Consider the following 25669-nt stretch of genomic DNA (forward strand, 5'->3'; position numbering starts at 1 on the left):
TGTCCCAGGATTTTCATCAGAACAAGTCTAATTGAGGGACATTAGGATAACCACGGGGTGGGGGGCACAATTTGACATTGGAAAACTCACTCAGCAGGGAGGGGGTGGTGGTGGTGGTGCCTACCCACCTACCATGAACCTCTTCTGTTTCTGTACACTTCACCCTCCCTCCGACGATACAAACAAATGCTCTGCTTATATTGCATGGAGACTTGTGATGTCATTTGGGGGGGAGGCAATGCCAACGAAATGCCCCCTCCCCCCCCTTAGCCCTAGTTAATGAGAGAAACAGTATGACAGTGTACCCACAACAAACATGCTTGTCCCTTCCTATTAGTTTCCCTGATTACTCTTCAGTAGAAGCCCATCTCTGACCTTCCCAATTACTGGAAACTCTTCACTGCCCAGTCATTTTCCTTCCTGCATTGCATTGGATTTCATTTGAGAAAAATTAAAGAAAGCTGGAAGCACATTTCAACTCTGGCTGAATTCCTGGATAATTAGATTTAAACAAAGAGATAGAACAAGGAGCTGATATTACATTAACAGTGAACAGAAGTGCATCGCACAGACAATAAACATTTGGGGAAAGATGGATTAATGTAGATATCAGACAAAGGTAAGGGCAGGGATTGAGTTCACAGAGAAGGAAGGTTCATTTACATTTAGAATAATGGAATTTGATGTTTAGAACCAGCTGGTTTATCCCAGTCAGTTTAATGCTCCATTTGAATACGGAGTTTGAGCAGGCAAGGGGCAGCAGGAAATGAAGGGTTCCACTTTATGTCACAAAGCAGTGCCCAACTGTCACCAGCCCATAGTGGCCCTGCTACAAGATGTGTTGGATAATGCCTTCACTGACAGTACTAATTTCACTGTTATGTATAGATTGAAGGCTATTTTCCCATTCAGATACTTTATTGGCCTTTTGAAATCATTTTAAAAAGCATTGCTTTAATCTCTGTGCAATACAATGTTGCTAAAATGAAAGGTTCATGGGCTACTTGCTGGTGGTGATAAAAGAGGTGTGGGATGTGGAGGAGGGAACGAAGTCGACTCTCAGGACTGTGGGAACAGAATTCCAGGACATCCATGGAGCATGCACGCAATTTGATCACTGGCAAAGATAATGAGGATGAGGGGGGTCGGAATTTGTCAAGATACGTGTCGGGAGAGAATGTAAATTTTCATCGAAACTGATGGGACGAACGCAGATTTCATCTGTAGGAAACGTTCATGGGAATGGCGGGGTGAGGTGAATGCCAGTGGCAGTCCCAAGAAGAACAGGAAGAGTGGAATTTTCTGGCAATTGAATCCGTTATCTTGACAGCTGGCCTCAATTTCCTCACTCTTTCTCCAGGCATTTCAGAGAGCACACTGCAGATGTATTAGCCTTCTCATCACAAGCTCCACGCAACCTGCCAGTCTGCCTCTTTTCATAAATGGCTTTCAAATAAAGTTGAAATTAAATCAAAAATTTTTTTTTTGCCATCACATTAAGCTAAATACTCAGTGAAAGTGGGCACATATACATTTTGGAAAACCTCCAAATTTCTTGAGACACCTTCATTTTTTTGGCTCTATGATCCACTACATTGGATAAAAAGATATTTGCAAACTTTACTAGATGCATATGGGATTATTTATTTGCACATGTTTTAAGGCAATTAATGGTTATTATTTGGACTAGCTACAGGGGCAGGTTTAAAGGGCCGCGTATTTCTTTTTGTTTAAGAGTCCCATGTTGTGTCTGTTGTATTTCCAGGTCTTAAGTGCCCAAGTGTAGGATGCTGTCTGATTTCTGTACTCCAGAATTTGACTTAAACTGCTGTATCCTGTTCTTTTAATTGGAACCTGCAACCTTCCAAGGCAAAAATAAAAGAAATTAAAATCATTACACGACCCTTGCAAATTTCTACAGGTGTACCGTGGAGAGCATTCTGACTGGTTGTATCCCTGTCTGGTGTGGAGGTGCCAATGCACAGGGCAGGAAGAAGCTACAGAGGGTTGTAAATTCAGTCAGAGTCAACATCAGCCTTCACTCCACTGAGGACATCCCCAAGAGGTGGGGCCTCTATCCTCAAGGACGCTCACCACCCAGGCCGTGCCCTCTTTGCACTGGTACCATCAGGAAGGAGGTGCAGGAGCCTAAAGACGAACACTCAATGGCACAGCTTCTTCCCCTCTGCTGTCAGAGTTCTGAATGGACAATGAACCACAGACACCTCACTTTCTTTTCTTTGCACTAATTTATTTATTTTTAAATGCACTGTATAGCAATATTTGTCCTGTAATTCTGCCTCAAAACATCAAATCTCGTGACATGATCATAACAATAAATTCTGATTCAGATTCTGAAATGCACACACAGTTGCTGTGATTCTCTTGTAGATAAGACAGAGCTTCAGTTCATTCTGGCAAGCGGTATCAATTCACTGATGGCTGAGCATTCGATATACCTTTGATGACATGTAGAACTCAGGAGTAGCAAGGACCTACATTTTGCCCCAAACTTTCTCGGTCAGTCACAGAGATGCTGAATACTCCCCAACTGCATTGGTGATTCAGTTGACCACTTTTTCCGGACAGAAACCTTGAGTGATCTAATTGTGCTTCTTCCAGCTCCGTTAAATGGCCATTTTCAACAGTGTTACATTGATTTTATTAGTTTAACAGACAGCCACTCTCAGAGGGGACCGTACACTCCCCCTTCCCCCACCAGGGGCCACAACACATTTAAAGAAGGGTGGTGGCAAGAACTGAAATTAAATATTTTTAATGGTTTTTATAAAGGAGAGAAGTATGGAAAACCAACTGAAGTTGACTGCTTCACAGGGAGGGAGCCCATAATCTTTGAGCAGTGGGGAGGGGAGGGGGTTCGTAGCCAAAATTTGACTGAGGTTGGCTGCAACATTTAGTTTAGGGCAGTGTGGCACCATTCCCCATAAGCGTTCCTTGTGGAAAGCCCATGACATTATTGGGAGGTTGTGTCGTGGCAGGTTCCAGACTGTGGTTATCTCTGCTAAATTCCCATCTCGACATTTATCTCTCCAACACAGAAGCTGATTCAGGTCATGGGGTTGGAGTTGGATCACAGGGCAAGCCCCATCCCCAGCTGATGTCGCCCCTCCCAAATAAATAAAAGCCAAATGAAGGAATGGTGTGCTCCGATCAACTTCGAAGTGGTTTGAAGTGGCATTTCACATGACGAGGGAAGAAGGAGGGGGAATGGAACAGGGGGATGGGTAAGGGAGGAGGGGGATGGGGAAGGGGAGAGGAGGGGAGAAGAGAATGGGGAAGGTAGAGGAGGAGATGGAGAATGGGGAGGGGAGGGGAAGAGGGAGAAAGGGAGAGGAAGGGGAAGGGGGATGGAAGAGGGAGGAGGGGGTGGAAGGGAAGAAAAAGTGGGGTTGGATTGGGGAGGAGGAATTGGGATGGGGAAGGGGAGCTTGTGATGGACTTGAGTAGGTTTGCCACTCTCTGCAGCCTTATGAGTCCCTGGAAACAAATATCATGTTGTATACTTTCTACAGGGTACCGCAGAAATTTGATGAAGCATTCAACACCATGGAGAATCTCCTCAGATACCATAGAATGTAGAGGCATTGGGCATCCCCTCTTCACAGTTACCTCAATGGCTGAGGACCTTCAATATGTGGATGCCAGGAACTTGAAAGTACTAAACTTCTCCTGTACCTTTAACTTGAAGGGAGCAGTGAAAGAGGCTAGGGTGATGAGGATCCTTTGTCCCTAGCTGGAGATCCGCAATGAGCATAGATGTATCAGACCTTCATTCCTCTTCAGTAGATTTGCAGAGGACTGGTATGGGGTGGCGGTGTGGGGTGTGAGGAGGATGTCAGGAAAATGCAGAGGGACTTGGACAGGTTGGGGGAGTGGGCTGCTGAATGGAAGATGATGTTCAATGTGAGCAAATGTGAGGTTATCCATTTTGGGGGCAATAATAGGACAGCGGAGTATTATTTAAATGGAGACAAGCTAGGGAGTGGGGAGGTGCAAATAGATCTGGGTGTACTTGTTCACCGGTCACTGAAGGTTAACATGCAGGTTCAGAAAGCTGTGAAGAAGGCAAATGGCATGTTGGCCTTCATAAAGAGGGGATCGGAGTATAGGAACAGAGACGCCCTTCTGCAGTTGTACAGGGCCCTGGTGAGACCCCACCTGGAGTATTGCATCCAGTTCTGGTCTCCAATTTTGAGGAAGGACATACTAGCTATAGAGGGTGTGCAGCGCAGATTTACAAGGTTAGTTCCAGGGATGGCGGGGTTGACATATGCCGAAAAGCTAGAAAAACTGGACTTGTATCCGATGGAGTTTAGAAGGATGAGGATGATTGAGGTATACAAAATTATCAAGGGGATAGACAGGGTGAAGTCGGATTACTTGTTCCCAATGATGGGGGAGACGAGGACCAGAGGGCATAGTTTAAGAATACAGGGTAGGCCCTTTAGGACGGAGATGAGAAAACATTTTTTTACCCAGAGAAGTGTGAATCTGTGGAATGCTCTGCCACAGAGGGTGGTAGAGGCAGATTCGCTGATTATGTTCAAAAGAGAGTTAGATAGTACTCTAGTGGGCAAAGGAGTTAAGGGTTATGGGGATAAGGCTGGAAAGGGGTACTGATAGTAGTGATCAGCCATGATCTGTAAAATGGTGGTGCTGGCTCGACAGGCTGAAGGGCCTACTCCAGCTCCTATTGTCTATTGTCTATTTTCTATTGACACCAATATCCCTGAACATAAAGCCCTGCAAAAGGTAATGGCCACAGCTCAGGGCATCACAAGCAAAACCCTCCCCACTATCTTCTACAGGGAGCGCTGTTGTCAGAGCAACAGCAGCAATCATCAAGGATCCACACCACCAGCACACTCTCTGTTCTCGTAGCTACCATCTGGAAAGAGGCGTAGGTGCCACGAGACGAGGTTCAGGAAAAGCTGCTCCCCCTCCACCATCAGACTCCACAACGACAAACTCAATCAGGGACTCATTTAAAGACTTTATTGATTTATTTTTCTCTCTGTATTGCATTGTTTGTTGACATGAGAACATGGAGTACAGTTTTTATTTGCACTACCAATAAGCGGTAATTCTGCCTCGCCCACAGGAAAAAGAATCTCAGGGTTGTATGTGATGCCATGCATGTACTCTGACAATAAATCTGAAATCTGACTTGAAGATTTCATTGCTACTCTCTTGGGTAAATTTATACCTCTCATTTTGTTCGTTTTAGATTGGTCACAGTTTTTGAGCTACCAAAAGAAAATAGACACACACACTGAGAGCAGTTCAGCTTATACAAATGTTTATTACAAATTCAAAAGCTGATTTCATACTACAATATGCAAGCCCTTCCCAACTATACTTATCAACGTTTGGACTGGTCCCAACTCCCGAAGCGAGGCAACGACTGCACACTTGTAGTTGGTTGTCAGGGCGCCGGTAGCATCTTCTCCACCTCCCCTGACCGGGACGTTGGCTGGACTCCAGAAGTTCTTCTTCTTGCTGAGAGATGTTGCCACCTCTCGGAGAGTCTCAAACTTCAGCAACGGGACCAACTGCCGAAGCGAGGCAACGACTGCACACTTGTAGTAGGTTGTCAGGGCGTCGACAGCAGCTTCTCCACCTCCCCTGACCGGGACGTTGGCTGGACTCCAGAAGTTCTTCTTCTTGCTGAGAGATGTTTCCACCTCTCAGAGAGTCTCAAACTTCAGCAGCAGGACCATGACTTATATTACCCAAAAACTGCTTACCCAAGCACCTATTCCCAGCACAGCAAGAAAGATAAGCAAGCAAGCTAGCATGCCTAGGCTTCTAACGAATAACATAATTTTCAGCTTATCACTTTGAATACAATGGTTTATTTTGCATCAAGGCTAGGCCTCTGACAGTCTGTGACCAAAACAAGCAGGAAGATTAAATGTTCTTGGTACACAGTTGTCCTTTCGTCCGATAACAGCATCTCTGGCCCCTTGGTGGAATTTAGCTTATGTCTGCTGATTCTAAAACACAAGCAGGTTCTCAGCCTTGCAGAACCCAGAGCTGCAAGTTTAAAAAAACAGTTTGAATCTTCCATTACATTCCACCCCTTGGTCACAGGCTGTCAGACACGAGACTTGACAAGCATAAGAGTACAAAAAGAGCGTAAAAGAGAAATTAAAACTACAATAATCACAAAAATGAGCAATAAAGCGAGCAACCAATGGAGAATATTGTGGCCCAACCCCCCAAATGTGCCAGCTAACCATGAAAAAGGATTCCAACCAAGGCTCATATTATCCTTGTTGGCCACAATACCCAGACACTGGAGCTCACAAACAGATTTTGAAACATGCTGAACAATAACATATTTATATAAGCTGCACTTGAGGCGGGTGACCGAGGACTTCCTTGATGTAATGCATCGGACCGTGTCTCCCACGGGCAACTCACTCGGAATGTCCTCGTCATTACAAATCCAATTGTTGGCACCAAAGCAGCTGTTAAGCCAGATCACCAGGAGCATAAAACGGAGAACCTGGAACAAAGAAGCCTGACACATATCACTCACAATACCCCAAGCGTTCAGTGTTTAAACAAACAAAATCATCCTGACCCTCAATAGCTACCCACCGAGTGTTACCCTGGGCAGATATCACTATTTCTCCTTTTACAGGAGGGCCACTACCTGGTGGTGCCACCCATACCTTTATCCGGCATTCTCTAGTTCAGGAGTGGGGGGCAATGATTGTTTTTTTCTATGGAATAGGCTGTAGTTCAGAAGCGTCAAGAAGTCGATGGAAAGATGTACCTCCTTTTAAAGGGCGATGATTCAAATTGTCGACTGCCTGCTGCAGCACATGACACCACCCCTTCAGGGTTCCCAGTGGTGTTAACAAACGAATTTGTTCCTTCAGTAAGCCATTCATTCGTTCAACTAACCCAGCAGCCTGCGGATAATAAGAAATATGGTGAACCCATAAGATACTGTTGTCATTTGCCCAATCACAGATTGCCTTCCCGGAGAAATGCGAGCCATTATCAGACTGAATCTCCTCTGGTACATCATAACGAGAAATTAAATGATTTAGTCTTTGGATAGTGCTAGCTTGGTCAGCCGTCTTGATGGGAAAAGCAAAAATCAGGCCCGAAAAGGTGTCAACCATTACTAGGACGTAACGTTTACCCATACAGTCTGGCATAGGGCCTATGTAATCAATTTGCCAAACTGCAGCTGGGTGAGCACCCCGTTTTATTTGGCCATGCGGACCAGGAAGAATGGTACAGGACTTCACAAGCTGACATTCTGGACATGTACGCACGACCATGCGGACATCATCCTGATAGATGGGTAAAGCATGTGTACGGGCCCACATAGCTGATCCCTTCTCCCCCAAATGACCTCTCTGTTCATGTGCCCATCGAGCCAGGGGGATGGTATTAAGCTGATCTGCTACTGCATTAAGTTGTGCCATGTTAGTCGCCACATTGGTATGGGCATCAACATGATACACGGTTATCTCACGGTGGTGGGAAGCATCCCACAACAGCTGCCACAACTGTTTGCCCCACACTAGGCGGTCATGTATCATCCAGTCGTTCTTTTGCCAATCAGGCATCCATTACCCACAGCCCAGGAATCAGTAAACAGGCAAAGAGGGTGATCATGGGGATCGAGTGGTAAAGTGACTGCCTTCAACTCAGTATACTGACTGGAACCACCATCCCCCTCCTCTGATAAGTGAGTTCCTGACTTGCGATGGTAAGCCACTGCCTTCCACTTTTGCTTTCCTTGCACCCACCGGCTGCTACCATCAGTAAACCAGGCATCCTCTTGTTCTGCTTTCTGTACCATCTCTTCCGTGGCCCCTTGGATTACCCATGCGGACATCATCAATAAAATGGTGAATTGAGAGGGAAGGTAATACTGGCACTGTCTCCAGATCACGGGCAATTAGGCTGTAGCAAATAGTGGGAGAGTGTACATAGCCCTGAGGGAGGCGGTGGAAGGTATACTGGCGCCCCTTCCAGGTAAAGGCGAACTGATCTTGTGAGTCTTCAACTATAAGAATACTGAAGAAGGCGTTAGCGAGATCAATGACAGCATAACATGTTCCTGAGTTCCCAGTAGCAATGTTTTCAATAAGGGTAACAATATAACCATATAACTACTTACAGCACAGAACAGGCCAGTTCGGCCCTACTAGTCCATGCCGTAGCAAATCCCCACCCTCCTAGTCCCACTGACCAGCACCCGGTCCATACCCCTCTAGTCCCCTCCTATCCATGTAACGATCCAGTCTTTCCTTAAATGTAACCAATGATCCCGCCTCGACCACGTCTGCCGGAAGCTCATTCCACAATGTCCGGAGCTGCTGAAGCAAGTGGTGGGGCATGTTTGTTCAAAAAGCGATAATCAACTGTCATTCTCCAGGAGCCATCCGGCTTCTGGACCGGCCAAACAGAGCTATTAAAGGGTGACGTTGCGGGCCTCACTACCCCTTCTTCTTGCAAAGCATCGATGGTGGCACTAATCTCTTCTTGCCCTCCAGGGAGGCGATATTGTGGAATTCACACTGGTTTCATGGAGGGTGGCACCATCACAGGACCCACTTAGCCTGACCCACTACTAGTTTTTTTGTAATAGTCCGAATTCCAAATGCAAATCCCCCTTGGCTAGTATTAAGGGCCGTACCAGCCAACATATTAATACCCAGGATACACTCGTCAGTAGCAGCCACCAGGGCATGTAACCAGATAAGGGAAGGGCTATCACCCACCATGGCACGGACTTTTGTTTCCTTTGCCAGGGTGACCGCTCCTCCCAACCCCTCTATTCGAAAGGTCGGTCCAGTCCAGAGGTCGGGGTTACCAGGAATCACCGAGTGCTCCGCACCCATATCGACCAAGGCCAAATATTGGTGGTCATTACCCCCACCCCAATGGATTGTTAACGGTATGTAGGGCTGTGGGTCCCCGTGTATCCGCCGTATCACAATGGTGTAGACACGGGAGCCCTGCCCACACCTTCATGCTTTAGTAGGGTTCGGGGGCTTCCAGGCCCACATGCCACTATTATCCATAAGAGCCTTGTTAACCATTTGTTGTACCTCATCACGGATAACTGGAGCAGGAGAAGCCGGCTCGATAGAAGCAGCAGTGGGAGCAGAGGGCACAGCTGGGCCAAGAGGACTCAGCAGCTAGGGATGATGTTCCCCTGCTTTTCTCTTATAAAGGGCATAAAGGACCGCAGTAGGTTTCCCATCAATATCACTTTTAGGTACGCCTAACTTTAACAAGGTTAGAAAAAGGTCCTTTCTTGTCAGTCCGTTATTAGCAGTCCCTCTCCTTTCATCCTGCTTGTCTGATTTAACCTGGGCTGTACGTGAGTGGATTTTACCTCCCAATTCTAATTCTCGAAACCCAGATAAGGCGTGCACCGCCTCAGACACAGGGTGCCCAATTAGCGGACTAGTTATGGACAGAACCAGTCCCCGTGTAGTGGGTTGTGTGGAACGAACCAATCTGGTATGCATTCCGGCCATGAATATCTCTTCATCAGGGCTCCCCCTATGTACCCATAGCCTCAAACGCCCTGCATACAAGGCAGAGGCCAGGGCCTGTTGACAAATTACTGCTATACCCTCCTCTGGGGTTCTCCAATTGTTCTGCAAATGTAAATCCCAATCTACTGGTGATGGGTATACTCGTATCAGGGCATCCCCTAGAGTAGTAAGTAATTAATCCATCTCTCTCCCTCTACCCCGCAGCTCAACAGTGACCCTGATATCAGTAGATAATGTTCCTAATCCCAACAATTCCTCAGGGGTTAAAAATACATTACCCCCTCCTTGTTCCCAGACACGCAGGAGCCAGGCCGCCAGAGTTTCTCCTGCCTTTTGCCTAAATCGATCTCCAATGACAGCCAGCTCTTTTACAGAGAAGTCACGTATCATTGATTGCTTCCGACCCACTTTGGCCTGCAGGGCTCTCCACCTAATCTAGGGGAGGAGGTCGAGACCATCCCGTAGAGGGGGTAGGCCATAGAGCACAAGCAGGGGTTTGGGTATTTTCCCCTGGGTCCATGTGGGAGACCGGGGTATCTATCCCTTCAATCTCTACCCTTACATCATCCCCCCTTCTGTCTGTTTGGGAAGTCTGCTGCCTTATGGGGCGGGCGTGAACAGCAGGTGGAGAGGGCAGTATGTTAGACACATGCTGAGGAGTATCTGCATTATTACCATTGTCATTCCAGATATTCCCATCGCAATCCTCAATTACATCAGGATCGTCACCATTCCTTATCATGACACGAATACAATATGGATCGGGTTCTACTCCATGCCTTTCCTTATCTGCACAGAGCTGCTGCCAGAGTTTAATATTACGGCAGATCGTTTGGACATGCTTATCTTCCCATTCTTTGGCTTTGTCCTGACTGGTGCAAACAATTTCGCTCATCATGGAATAGCGTTGTCGCATGGCTTCGAGCTCCTCCTCTAATTGCTTTCTCTTGCGCTGAGATTCTACTTCTCTTTGAACTGATTCTGCTTCACGCTGAACGGAGTGGCGTAAGGCTGTGGCCAGCAACCAAAAACCATCCATCAGCGTCCCTTTTTTATCAGGAAATTTACTTTCTCGAAGGAGAGTGGCAACCCGCTCTCCCAGAGGTGCACTTGATGAATCTAACTTCTCATCCCAACTAATGGGTGGTCCCAACAAAGACAGGATATTGGCCAACATGCCAAACCCATCGTCTTTGGAAATCCATCCAGGAATCAAGAACTGCTCAGGGCTCACCTCTTTCTTTCGGCGAAACATCTTGAGACCAATCCTGCTCGCAGCGCCAATTGTCTTGGGAAAACTTATACCTCTCATTTTGTTCATTTTCGATTGGTCACAGTGTTTGAGCTACCGAAAGAAAATAGACACACACACCGAGAGCAGTTCAGCTTATACAAATGTTTATCACAAATTCAAAAGCTGATTTCACACTACAATATGCAAGCCCTTCCCAACTATACTTATCAATGCTTGGACTGGTCCCAACTGCCGAAGCGAGGCAACGACTGCACACTTGTAGTTGGTTGATAGGGCGCCGGTAGCAACTTCTCCACCTCCCCTGACCAGGACGTTGGCTGGACTCCAGAAGTTCTTCTTCTTGCTGAGAGATGTTGCCACCTCTTGGAGAGTCTCAAACTTCAGCAGCGGGGCCAAATGCCGAAGCAAGGCAACGACTGCACACTTGTAGTAGGTTGACAGGGCGCCGACAGCAGCTTCTCCACCTCCCCTGACCGGGACGTTGGCTGGACTCCAGAAGTTCTTCTTCTTGCTGAGAGATGTTTCCACCTCTCAGAGAGTCTCAAACTTCAGCAGCAGGACCATGACTTATATTACCCAAAAACTGCTTACCCAAGCACCTATTCCCAGCACAGCAAGAAAGATAAGCAAGCAAGCTAGCATGCTAGGCTTCTAACGAATAACATAATTTTCAGCTTATCACTTTGAATACAATGGTTTATTTTGCATCAAGGCTAGGCCTCTGACAGTCTGTGACCAAAACAAGCAGGAAGATTAAATGTTCTTGGTACACAGTTGTCCTTTCGTCAGATAACTGCATTCTGCCCCCTTGATGGAATTTAGCTTATGTCTGCTGATTCTAAAACACAAGCAGGTTCTCAGCCTTGCAGAACCCAAAGCTGCAAGTTTAAAAAAACAGGTTAGAATCTTCCATTACAGCTACTATCAGAAAGGATGTACAGGAGCCAGAAGACACACACTCAACAAAACAAAAATGGCTTCTTCCCCTCTGCCATAGATTTCTGAACGGATAATGAATCTATTGACACTGTCATGATAATGAATATGTATGAGATGTACCGGAAGTCACTTGGTATGAGAGAGATAAGAACACAAGCAGGAGAACAAAGGAAATGGGAAAATAAAGCCACTGAGAAGTTTACCTGATAAAACTTTGTTTAATGTTTTATTAACTTCACATTTCGGGCCACAAATGTGACATTGGCGACGAGGATGGGATAAGCTTGGAGAAAATTAAAGACTAAACAAGATTACAGAGGATTACAGACAACTTCAAGGTGATAAGAATTTTCTCTTTGACTCAGTACTTTTGGGGCTGGAATATTTCCTCATGGCTGGGGCAGACGGTGACTTTCTAACACATAGTGGAATTGATCATTTTGACCCAACGGGTGATGCAAGCACTGTAAGTGTGAAGTGGAAGGCATGGCTGGAAGAATTTGAATCCTACGCCGACAGTCGTGGCCTATTTCTAGATACCGGAAGAGGAGGTCTCAATGAAAGATCAGGGATTTCGCCAAACTGCCGATGGGTTGTGGTGGATGGCAGACGGACGTCAAGTCCTTAACAAAGCATTAGCTCACCAAGTGGTAGATCAGCTACACCAACAGACACATTGGGGAACCCAGGCGCTTGTCGATACCTTTGAACGATCCCTACTGCTCCGGCATATATACAATAGCTAAACTCACTACTCGCGGTTGTCCGATCTGTCAGAGAATCAATAAGAAATCTATGCGCCCTGTAATGCCTGGCGGTCGCGACATAGCCGTTCGCCCATTTCAACGCATACAAGTTGACTTTACAGAACTTCCTAAAATTGGTATTTACAAATACCTTCTAGTCATGGTAGATCATTTTACACGATGGGTTGAAGCTTTCCCCACCCCGAATGATCGAGCTAGCACTGTGATCAGAATATTTATTGAATCTGTGATTCCAAGATATGGTATGATTCAAACCATTGATTCAGACCGAGGTACACATTTTACCTCTCAGGTTCTCCAGGGTGTCTGCAAGAAACTGGGAATAGACTGGCAACTACATACCCCATGGCACCCCCAAAGTTCAGGTCGAGTTGAACGAATGAATCAAACTTTGAAAAATCAGCTCACTCGACTTCATGAAGAGACTGGCCTCTCCTGGATTAAATCTTTACCATTAGCCCTGCTTAGAATTCGCACAGCCCCTCGTAAAGACCTTGCAGTCTCACTATACGAAATGATGTTTGGACTTCCATTTATGGGATTCCACACTGATACCCCTATCCCTGAGGCTAATGACCAATACATTTCAAAATTTCTACAGGATCTTTCTACTTCTATCCACGACCTGAAACAAAAGGGATTATTAGCCCAAACTCCACCCCTGGAGTTTCCTATCCATTCTATTAAGCCTGGGGATTGGGTTTATGTCAAAGCATGGCAAGATAACCAACTGAAACCTGCCTGGGATGGTCCCTACTGTGTACTTTTGATTTCAGACACTGCCGTGCGAACGAGAGAAAGAGGCTGGACCCACATCCAACGAATCAAACCAGCTACCGAACCACAGGATCACGACAGTCAGACTCAACCCTCCACCTGGTGTGCAGTGCCTCATCCTTCTGACCTGAAACTTACACTACGCCGTGAAAAAGTGCCGTAATGTTGTTTTTATTCTTTATTGTATTGTTTAATTGTTGCTACTCCATTTCTGGGACATCACTTAATTACTCGCAATGTATTAAGTCCTCCTGGAATAGGGGCAGCAGAGGTCACAATTTTTTTCCTTTAGATTTTAGACAAGGTGTAGATTTAGTTTTTACCCATAGTGAGATATGCTTTAATAAGGGATTCCAATACGGACCAGGAGACCAGAACAGCTGTAGTGAACTTCAATTAACTTCCCACATAGATATTAAAGGTATGAGTTCTAAACCTGTAGCACAAAGAGAGGGATGTGACAAAGACACACTGAATGTTAGTAACCAATGCATCTGTCACAGAGAGAGAGAGAGAATACATTTGCTAATGTACACAGACAGGCTTCGACTCACAACTTCAATTATACTCATACTGTAACACACATCTCTAACCATAATGCACAATCCTCCCCAGACTGGTCTTTTCTCAAACATCCTTTGGGTTCCTCCGGCATTCAGAATCCTTACCACCACATCGTTAAGGGGAGTTCCAGTTATAAACGGCAAAAGCGGCTACAGATCGCTAACGCTGCTTGCCATCTGAAACATCTAATCAGACTCCATGCAGCCTTGGGCATAATCATCCAACAGAACACAATGGCCCTGAGGTTACAGGCTGAAGATAAACAACGTTTACCAGCCACACTTCAACAACACTGCCTGCCTCTCGATTACAGCTTCGCTGCTGAAGGCAGAGCTTGTGAAAGAATCCTTAAAGACACTACTCACAACAGATAGGCGGTTAAGAACACTTCTTCAGGACTTCGAAAAACTTCCCAAGCCCAGGTACAGACTTTTCAACCTTGGTCCTCTGTGGGATTGACTGGACTTTTAACCGGTTACTGGAGTCTGATACTCGCAACCCTTTTAGCAGCTGGACTTGTTATTCTCACCATCTTACTGCTCCCCTACATACAGACTTGTGCACATCATTTAAATCATCAACCCCTTCATCAGAACACTTTCACCCAAAGGATGTACGGTTCCCAACATCTTTCTGAGGACACGGAAACTGCTATCCGTTTATTGACCAGCTGGGAAAACCACCACGTTCCACTTTACCACATCAGTAATACTGATCTAAAAGAAAACGGAGGATTGTGAGAGACCAGTAACCCTGAGATCAGAAACACTGATCATTGTGTGAGATCAGTATTATTGATCTAAAAGAAAAGTGAGGATTGTGAGAGATGAGAAAAACTGATATTGCAATATGAACATGAAGAAAATAAAATTGATACATAAGTAAATGAATGAAGTCAGTACAAACAACATGAGACATGGATATTAGAAGGCAGGAAGCTGTCACTGTCTGAGTAAGATAAGAATCTCCTAGCCCTTCAGACAGAAGCAGCAAGTTCACTGAATGGAGATAAGGACAGACAATTGATGATGAGTTTAGTCTGAATGAGATAAGGGTCTCCAAGCCCCAGATAGAATTAGCAAGGCTTGCATAAATAATTAGGAAACCTTAGACAGTATTAGCAAGTTCTACATATATAATTAGTAAGCCATCAGATTTATCAAGTTAAGCATATTTAACTAGGAAACCCTAGACAGGATTAGCGAACTCTGCATATGAAGGGACTGTTGAGAGGTTGGAAAGGTGTGAATGGGGACAAGGGCAAGGTTGTGAATAAGGACAATGGGGATAATGACATGAGAAGACACCGACAGGATACCCCCTGGTCCTCCAAGTCCACTGAAACTGCACGTAGGCAGGAAGGATTGCCTATGCCAAACCCATCCAGGGGGCAGAAGAATGTAAGGGGGAGGGTATTCTGATACTGAAATTCTCTGTATAAAAGTTGGGTGAGCCCCAGTGTATGTGTGTATTCCCAGGGTAAGGGGAAGCACCCAACTTTGCATTGTTGTTGTAATAAATGTTCTTTGTTCTCAATTTTTGTCTCGAGCAATTTCTTTAAAGGTACTTCTGTTTCTAACAAAAGATAAATAAAAAGCACAAAACTTGGGAAGACAGTGGTGCAGTTAGTATGGCAGTTAACACAAAACTTTTGACAGACTTCGCAATCTGGGTTTGAAGCCGGTGATAGCTATAAGGAATCTGTACATTGCCCTCGTGTCTGCGTGGGTTTCTTCCTGGTCCTCTGGGATTGTAGGTTACTTGGTATATTTGGGCAGCGTGGGCTTGAGGGCCAGAGTGGCCTGTTACTGTGCTGTATGTCCAAATGAAATTAAATTAGTTCAAGCACGATTTCATTGGAACTGGAGTTAGAACTGAAGCCATTTTCCCTCATTGCCACTCAAGTGATTGAGTGATGCAGACAGAAACTGCACAGGTATATGTTTAATGTGGTTTGTTCACTTCCAGATCGTTATGTATTGGGCTCTCTTGTTGTAGTTCCATGAATAGATCTCCGCTGGAGGCCAATGAGTCCATGGAGTCCACCTTCAGGACCTAATAGAGGTAATTTATAAAATTAGGGGCGTAAAATAAGACCATGAGATAGAGGAGCAGAAGTAGGCCATTCAGCCTGCTGAGTCCATTCTGCCATTCCATCATGAGCTGATCTATTCTCTCATTCAACCCCACTCCCCTGCCTTCTCTTCAAAAATAAATAGGTTAGGGTAAGGAGGCATAGATCGAAGGTGAGAGGGGAAGAATTTAAAAGGGACCTGAGGGGCACCTTCTTCACACAGACGGCAGTGGCTGTGTGGAACGAGCTGCCAGAGCAAGTGGACAATATAATGTTCAAAAGGTACATGGAGAGGAAATTGACCTGAAGGTCATGGGCCAAATGCAGGCAAATGTGACTAGCTTGGTCTGCAAGGGTAAGATGGGCTGAAGGGCAATTTTCCATAATGTAGAGCTCGATGATTCTATCACTCTGTGTCAACAATCCTGTCTGAGAAAAAGAGTGAATTCCTACAAACTCAGACACCACTCAATCTCCCTTTGCTTCCTTGGTCGATGGGGAATTTAGCATTGCCAATAAGCAACACTGATATACTCTCATTGAAGTATGGGAGGAAACCGGAGCCTTTCATAGAAATCCACATAGGAATTCAAAATATTCCTCCACAATCCAGTCACTAACTGTTCGGGTTGGAGTTGTTTTTGCCACTGTTGGTCTCTCCCATTCAATGTCCATGAATGATCCAATGTCGCCTTCAACTCCTTATTCCCGTCTCCTTTTGATAATCTTTTACCCATTTGCTTATTAAGAATGTGTCTACCTCAACTTTAAAAGTAGTTAATGACTTCGCCTGCACTGTCCTTTGGAGAAGAGATCCAAAGGCTCACGGCAGGGCTGCACAATTAGCGTAGCCGTTAGTGCAACGTTATGCAGTGCCTGCAACCTGGGTTCGAATCCAGCACTGTCTGTAAGGAGTTTGTATGTTCTCCCACCCTTCCAAAAAATTTATAGAGGTTGTAAGTTAATTGGGGTATTTGGGTGGTACGGGCTCGTGGGTCAAAAGGGCCTGTTACCAGGCCACTTGGCTAAAAAAAAGCAACACTCAGTGACGTAACATTTGCTTCATCTCTGTTTTAAGTTCAAGTTCAGATTATTATCATCTGACGACATATATAACCAGATGAAATGGTATTTCTCCTGACCACAGGTGCACACACATACCTACATAATACATTTCTCACAACACAATCACATACATACATAATAATGTAATATAAAATAAATCTTATAAATATCTGAGTAATTTACTTGTTTCATTTATAAGAGACCCAAGGATACAAGATACCATTCATCGATCTTACAGCCATTGGGAAGAAGTTATTTCGCAGCCTGGCAGTCCTGCTTATGATGCTCCTGTACTTCCTTCTTGATGGTAGTGGGTCAAAGATCCTGTGTGATGGATAGTAGGCATCTTCAATTATTCTTTGAGCCTTGTTTAAGCAACACTCCTGGTGAATGCCGTGAGTAGCAGAAAGAGAGATGCCAGTGATCTTCTCAGCTGTTTGATGATCGTCTGTATTGACTTCCGGTCCAATGTTTTGCAACTACCATCCCACACAATGATGCAGCCAGACAGGGCACTGAATTGAGCTACAGTAGAATGTTAAATGGGGCTACTTATTTTTAAACCCTAACCTCCAGTTTCAGATTCTCCCACAGGAGGAAACACTCTTCGCATCCACCTGTCAAAGTGGTAGGTTTGTTGAATTTGATGAAGACATGCTAACAGTGACTGAGAATAAAGTGAGAATAAAGTGAACTTAACCTGTGATGGTCTCTGAGGTCAAAGAGCAACCTGACAACTGTTCCCCAAGTTGCATCCTGTGGAATTACATTCCAGGTAAGGGCAGATGTTCCACAGAGTGAGAAGAGAAGCTTTGGTGAAAGAGGCCAATGGATCAGGAAGAGTCCAACGGGGAGAGAGGAGAGTAGAGCCGGGACAGAGAGTCCAAAGACGGGGAGGGAGGAGGGTGGCACCTGGACAGTTACAGGACTGTAGCAAAACACAAATGTCTGTAGACACCATGATTGAAGTAAAAACACAACGTTGGAGAAATTTAGCAGCTCAAACAGTGTACTTTATGTGACAAAGACAACAACAGATAACCAACATTTCGGGCTTGAGCCCTTCATCAAGGCATCAGCAAAATGTAGGCAGGTTCCCAAACAAAATGGTGGGGGCAATTTTAGTTAAACTAGAGAGATGCTCATGTCAGCTTCAGGATTCCAAATCAAGGATCAATTTGTTGTAGTGTCCACAAAACACAAAAAGAAAACCTGAAAGGGCAAAGAGTCACCAACTAATATAGGACCTTTATTAAAACAAGAAAGAGAAGCAAAAGAGAGTCCCCTCAGAGACACCAAGGAGGATCTCGCCAACTTTTCAGATGCCAGAGGGAGTTTTGATTTAAATTTGAGAATTGATTCACTTGTCATGTTAAAATTAATGTCAAAGTTAAAAGCTACCGCTGTCATGATTAATGTTCCCATTTTCTGTGAATTTTTGTTGTGGATCCAAAATAGCAGCAGAACGTGAAGACATTTTAACGCACACCTGTTTCGAGATTAAACTATTCAATTCCATTCAATCCCCTTGCATTGAGTTATTTTGTGCCTGGTGCTTTGAGGAAGTAACTGAATGTGAGTTTTAGAGATAGGTAACTTTCTGATAGGAGCTAAGCTGAAAGTGGAACTGGGAGAAAAGGCTTCAATACAGAACTCCCTCACTCCCCTTGTCAGAGAGCTGAAAGGCAATTAATTAGAAAAGTTTAAGGAGTGCAGAGATGGTGTTCAAGGGAAAGGGAATGGAAGTGGTACTGAACGTTTATGCAGAATGGCTCACATGAAAGCCACGCACAGTTTGCTGATCTCAGCACATCTGGACATCTTGTTGAAAGAGATTCACGGCAATGCAAAATATGCATAAACATCCTTCTTTGGCCTAACTCCCACTGGCAGTCAAACTCGATGGAATCATTTACAATAGAGGGCCTCTCGTTGTGGTCCTTGCCAACTCCCAGATAACGAACCTGCATCTGACCAGTTCTTCTGGCCATCTCGTCATAAAAGACTATTGTCCATTTTCAGTCCAGCTATGAATCGAAGCAGTGAAATGGATGGTCTATTATGAATGCACTCATTTTGGTTTGTAACTATAACTTTTATACAGAGCTCATGGGAGCCTCATTAGTTGAAGTAAATTGTAGACCATTGATAAAGTTAAGGCCTCAAATGTTAATGATCTCTGTAGAGGCTGTCCTGTGTGAAATTCCTTTGAACTCAGTAAAAGAAACTTGAACTGGCAAAAATTAGACCTCCCCTTCTGGGCCAGGATTATAACAGGCATGTATTCCCTCCGCAGGCTGACCTTTCTTCTGGCAGAGATGGCTAGTCCAATGGCAGCCTAGTTCAATGTGGTGGACTGATGTTTAACGTCACGGAATCATAGCTTGGAAGCAGATCCTTTGGCCCAGTGAATGCATACTAGCCCTCAACGATCCATTTACACCTATGCTGTGATGCGATTCGTTGCCCACAGTCCCCTGTGTGTGCTGACATGGTCTGCTTCTTGGCTCAAGTCACTGAAACCAGACAGTGACTATGGTCTATGGCTGAGCCACCTCTCCCTCTTCATTTGCTCACTTTTATAAATGAAACCAGTTAACGCAGTGGTTCTCAACATTCTTTCTTTCCACTTTAAGTAATCCCTATGCCATCGGTGCTCTGTGATTAGTAAGGGATTGCTTAAGGTGGGATGTGAGTGGGAAGGGAAGGTTGAGAATCATTGCTCTAGACTCAATTGTTATTGAAATATTTTGCTGGAGAAAAATTGTCATTGGCCCGTTTCCTTTGGAGATATGAAACCGTGCACATATCAAGGTATGATTAAAACTGAGGTTTTTCAAACTTTTTTTCACCCACATCCCACCTTAAATGATCCCTTACTCATCACAGAGCACTGATGGCATAGGGGATACTTAAAGTGGTTTGTGAGTGGAATGAAAAAGGTTGAGAACTACTGAGTTCATAATTCTGCCTGTCACTCCCAAACTATTTGTTTGGTTCAAAAGATATGATTACCAGGAAAGATCGGAGGTATAAAGTCCAGCACACCTACTTTCTTTCAGAAGTTCTTGACATTCTGCAGCCAATTGAAGCTGAGCCATATTTGCAAAGGCAGACAAGGGGTTGTGCAAAACCCCCAAGCCTGGTGAAATTCAGTCCGACATTCTACCTGAACGTTCCTTCCATTGGCCGGCGAATAGAACAGCACGAGCTCCACCAGCCTCTCTCCCTGCTTTGGTCTCCATACTGGACTGTTCCCCCCCTCCTCTATCCACCCCCCAGACCTGTGCTACCATGTGGTTCTCCAATGGAATATAAGTAACAAGAATCCTCCTTTGATTAACCTGTGGCCCTGAGCTCTCGAGAATATTTAAGGCTGAGCCTAAACAGGACAGTCTCTTGGAGTTGTGCTCAATAAAATAATGCACACAACAGTCCATGTTGACAATGAAAATAAGATTGACTTGCCATTTCAAACATGATCATCTTTTCTCCCTAATCGATTCAAATGTATCAGACTCAGTATTGTCATGAACATGTCCCTAAGTTTGGAACTGCACCACAGTGCAAATATTGATATAACCCGCCTCACAAAATAAATAAAAATAGGGCAAGGAAAAGAAAAAGACAAAGTCAATCGGTGTCTGTGGTTCATTGTTCATTCAGGAATCTGGTGGCAGAAGGGAAGAAGCTGCCCTTGTGCCATTGAGTGCTCATCTTCAGGCTCCTGAACCTTTTTCCTGTTGGTAGCAGAGTGAAGAGGGCACGGCCTGGGTGAAGGAGGGGGGGGTCCTTGAGGACAGAGGCTGCTCTCTTCAGACGTCGCCTCATGTAGACCTCCTCAACGGAGTGAAGTCTGGTGCCTGTGATGTCGCAGGCCGAGTTAACAACCGAGTTAAGTGTTTTACCTCCGTACCAGACAGTGACGCACTGATGGATTTATTTACTGATAATATTTCTCTTTTCTCCTGAAGAGTTACTCCTTTCTAACATCAGTAACCACCCATTTTCTTTTATTGCCAAGTAGTCATTTTTGTTTATTTTCTCAAAGAGGACACAGAAAGGATCTGGCGATGAAACGTCCTGATAAACAGGAATAACAACTTTCTATGTTTCAGGAAGGTATTGAGTTTGTTGACCTTCCTTTGAAATATTTCCATCTTGTGTCTGAAGTAGTTGTCCTGAAATGATATTCTGGCTTTAATTCACAATGTTTCTCTTTGATAAAACAAAGAGACGAAGCTGGATGAAAACATTGCTCAAATGAAATCATGTATGAACAGTAGACAGGCACCAAACTAATTTAGCTTTAAGTTAAGATAGTAATTTCAGGCACTTAAAAACTATAAATTATATATACAGGAAGACAGCAGTTCTCCGAGACTAAAGAAGTACAGGATACAATGTAATATTTTAAATGAAGCTAGTATCTATGATTTATTTGAATTTTTTAAATGTCTATGCATTTTTGCTTTACTTACGAGAATGGACAATGCGATTTCAGGTCTGGACCTCACAGCGTTCCTTTTTCGAATGTCGTGGGGGGACAGATTTATTTTAGTAAAAGCACAGAATTGCTGGAGGAACTCAGCTGGTATTGCAACGTCCATAAGGAGATAAAGAGCCCGTCTTCAAGGTATGAGTAAGAAGTAGGACACACGAACTAAAGGCTGGGGAGAAGGAAAGAAAGGCCAGGGGGAGGGGCACAGGCCAATCGACAAATGGTGTAAGTTGAATATGGATAGAAGGACAGGAGAGAGGAAAGGTGAGAATTGATTTGGGGGGGGAGAGGGGTGGTTTCGGCTCTGTGAGTTTAGAGCTGGAGGGGGGAGAGAGAGAGAGAGAGAGAGAGAGAGAGAGAGAGAGAGAGAGAGAGAGAGAGAGAGAGAGAGAGAGAGATTCCTTTTACACAGAGCTGTAAAGCCAGATTTTATTCATCCTTTGAGTTTTGTGTAAAAAGAATCGAAGGCTGATTGGATGGTCTAGACTTTTTTAACAGTTTTCAATTTTGACTCACGAGGCTGGCTTTTTTTTGGTTCTGTCTGAACATGCAAGCTGGTTTCCTCAGATGGGTCGTGTCTACGGGAATACTGTGACTTTGGAGTATAAAAGGGGCCAGAGGCAGAGCTAGAGAGGAGATATAGGAATGGAATGAGAGGGAGGGAAGGGGGCTAAGGGAAACTGGAGAAATCAAAAATAGTAATGCCATCCAGTTGGAGGGTGCCCAGTTGGAATATGAAGTGTTATTTCTCCAATTTGCCAGTGGTCTCAGTCTGGCAGTGCATGAGACCATGGGCCATCATTGATTTACTTTAACCCTTGAGACAAATTAAAGGTATAAAACATTCGCCCTCGAATTTCCCAATGCTTGGCAATCCACATGCTGATTCAATACTTCTTAACTGTTGAGAGAGTGCCTGGCTCCACCACTCCAACCACTCACGGAGTGAAACAAAACATCTTCTTCAGATCCCTCTGAACCTTCCACCCCTTATGCTGACCTTATACCCTTTAATTCTTTGAGATGAGGAAAGGTTTCCTGCGTTGAGAGCAATGTCAGCCACTACCCTTCCCCATGATGGGGTGTGTCATTGAGAAGGTGGTGATGAGTCACACCAGAATCTTTGGAAAAAAGGAACCCACAAGTTCACGTTTGTTATCATCTGATTGTAGAAATACAGCCCATTGAAACAGCATTCTCCGGTCCTCGGTGCAAGAACCTGCAAACACATATCCAGACATAACACACATACAGACAAACAATACATATTCAGTACACATATACATGCATAAAAATAAATAAATATTGGTAAATAAATGGTAGAGTCTCGGAGGGTTTTTTTTAAATGAGCAGTTCATTCAGTCGTTCAGCTGTCACACTGCCTGGACCTGTTGCTCAGCCCGGTTGGTCTGGCTCTGAAACTCCTCTATCTCTTTCTTGATGGGAGTAGCTGGAAGATACCATGTGCAGGGTGGGAGGGTCCTCAATGATTTTGCAAGCCCTTTTCAAATAACGATCCCGGTAGATCACTTTGATTGGGTGGGGGGGGAACGACACTCCAGTGATCTTCTTTGCTACTCTTCTGGTCCTGTGGATTTATCTCTGATTGACCACAGCAACCTCTCTCTCCTAGATCCACAATAAGCTCGTTGCTCTTGGTGGCTTTGGGAGCAAGATTGCTATTCTGGCACCATCCAACCAAGGTTCAAGGTTCCTTTTATTGTCACATAATAATGCACTAAAAATGCAACGTACGTGATATTCTTTAACTTCTGCTTGCTGTAAGAAAGACAAAGAAATGCCATTAGCTTTCCCGGTGCCCCTCGCAGTACGAGAGAAAGAAAAGCCAAAAGAGAGTCCCTCCAGAGACACGAGTGCCCGTGGATCCATCTCCAGCGCTCCCGCAGATTCTGTAGCTGCTCAGACTCCCGTCCTCGGTCTCCTGACTCATCATTTCCAGTTACTTGTCCAACAGTGGTGAATTTGTTGAGTGAGTTGGAGCTGAACTTGGCTACGCAGTCATGGGAGCAGCAAGGCACTGGAATTAAAGGGACCCCAAATGCTGACTGACCATCTCTCTTCATGGATGCTACCTGATTCCTCTGCGTCCCTTCAGTTTCACTTTGTTCGCTGCACTGCTATAAATTGAAACAAATGATCGTCAGGGAATGTCTCCCGATGAAATAGCTAATGATAACTTATTGATGGCTAATGAATAGGGCATGGTATAGAGCCATGATTTTCTTCAACCCTTTTTCACCCAACGATGGCCTTAAGTATTCCTTTATAAGCTCACACCAAGACACAAGAGCAACTTGTCCGTGAACTACTCTTTGCAGACGATGCCGCTTTAGTTGCCCATTTAGAGCCAGCTCTTCAGCGCTTGACGTCCTGTTTTGCGGAAACTGGCAAAATGTTTGGCCTGGAAGTCAGCCTGAAGAAGACTGAGGTCCTCCATCAGCCAGCTCCCCACCATGACTACCAGCCCCCCCACATCTCCATCGGGCACACAAAACTCAAAACGGTCAACCAGTTTACCTATCTCGGCTGCACCATTTCATCGGATGCAAGGATCGACAACGAGATAGACAACAGACTCGCCAAGGCAAACAGCGCCTTTGGAAGACTACACAAAAGAGTCTGGAAAAACAACCAACTGAAAAACCTCACAAAGATAAGCGTATACAGAGCCGTTGTCATACCCACACTCCTGTTCGGCTCCGAATCATGGGTCCTCTACCGGCATCACCTACGGCTCCTAGAACGCTTCCACCAGCGTTGTCTCCGCTCCATCCTCAACATCCATTGGAGCGCTTTCATCCCTAACGTCGAAGTACTCGAGATGGCAGAGGTCGACAGCATCGAGTCCACGCTGCTGAAGATCCAGCTGCGCTGGGTGGGTCACGTCTCCAGAATGGAGGACCATCGCCTTCCCAAGATCGTGTTATATGGCGAGCTCTCCACTGGCCACCGTGACAGAGGTGCACCAAAGAAGAGGTACAAGGACTGCCTAAAGAAATCTCTTGGTGCCTGCCACATTGACCACCGCCAGTGGGCTGATATCGCCTCAAACCGTGCATCTTGGCGCCTCACAGTTTGGCGGGCAGCAACCTCCTTTGAAGAAGACCGCAGAGTCCACCTCACTGACAAAAGGCAAAGGAGGAAAAACCCAACACCCAGCCCCACCAACCAATTTTCCCCTGCAACTGCTGCAACCGTGTCTGCCTGTCCCGCATCGGACTTGTCAGCCACAAACGAGCCTGCAGCTGACGTGGACATTTTACCCCCTCCATAAATCTTCGTCCGCGAAGCAAAGCCAAAGATATGTACCAGGGACAAGCTACAATGTAACCAACCCAGGGACCACCACTGGGAAAAGAGGGGAAGATGAGTTCTTAACAAATTATTCTTGGCCATGCTTGAGATTCAGACAAGCACCTATTAATGCTGAGGTCTTATAATGAGTAAGAGCTGGTTGCTGGATCTTTGAGAGGCACTGGCCACTGAGGTACAGTGTCATATTTTACCATTCATTGCTAAGTAACATTTCCCTGCTTCAAATGACCCCAGGACATTAAACCAGTGTGGCCTGGTTAACCTGAAGATCAAACCACACGATCTGTTCAGACTTAGCTGTCCCCCATTCCAAAACAGTGTTATTTCACATTTATGAAGTGAACGTTTAATGCTATTTCCAAAATAATGTAACAAACATGCTAATGTCAGTCATATGAGGTAGGGGAAAGGGTGGGGGAGGGAACAAAATAGGCAATATTGAATTAATTTCCTGTTATATGACCTCCTCAATCTACTGTTCAAATGTACTCTGTTCAAACTGCTCATTTAATGTTACTGTGTGAGGCAAATTGCTACCTTGAGAGTTGGTGGTGAAAGAAAGAGCAAAACTTCGTTCAGAAGCTTGGGTACCCGACAATGCAGGGTTGAGAGAGGAAATTAGGAGAAGTAGAGCAGCATGGCTGGGTGAATTGCTGCTACTCAGATCGACCATTTAAATTCCTGGGAGTCACTATTTTGGAGTACCTTTCCTGCACCCAACACACAGATGTCATTGGAAGAAAGCATGTCAGCACTTCTACTTCCTCAGGAGTTTGCGGTGTGACATCAGAAACTTTGGCCAACTTCTGTAGATGTGTGGTGGAATGTGTG

Source organism: Narcine bancroftii, chromosome 3 (genome assembly GCF_036971445.1).
Source record: "Narcine bancroftii isolate sNarBan1 chromosome 3, sNarBan1.hap1, whole genome shotgun sequence".
NCBI classification, from domain to species: Eukaryota; Metazoa; Chordata; class Chondrichthyes; order Torpediniformes; family Narcinidae; genus Narcine; species Narcine bancroftii.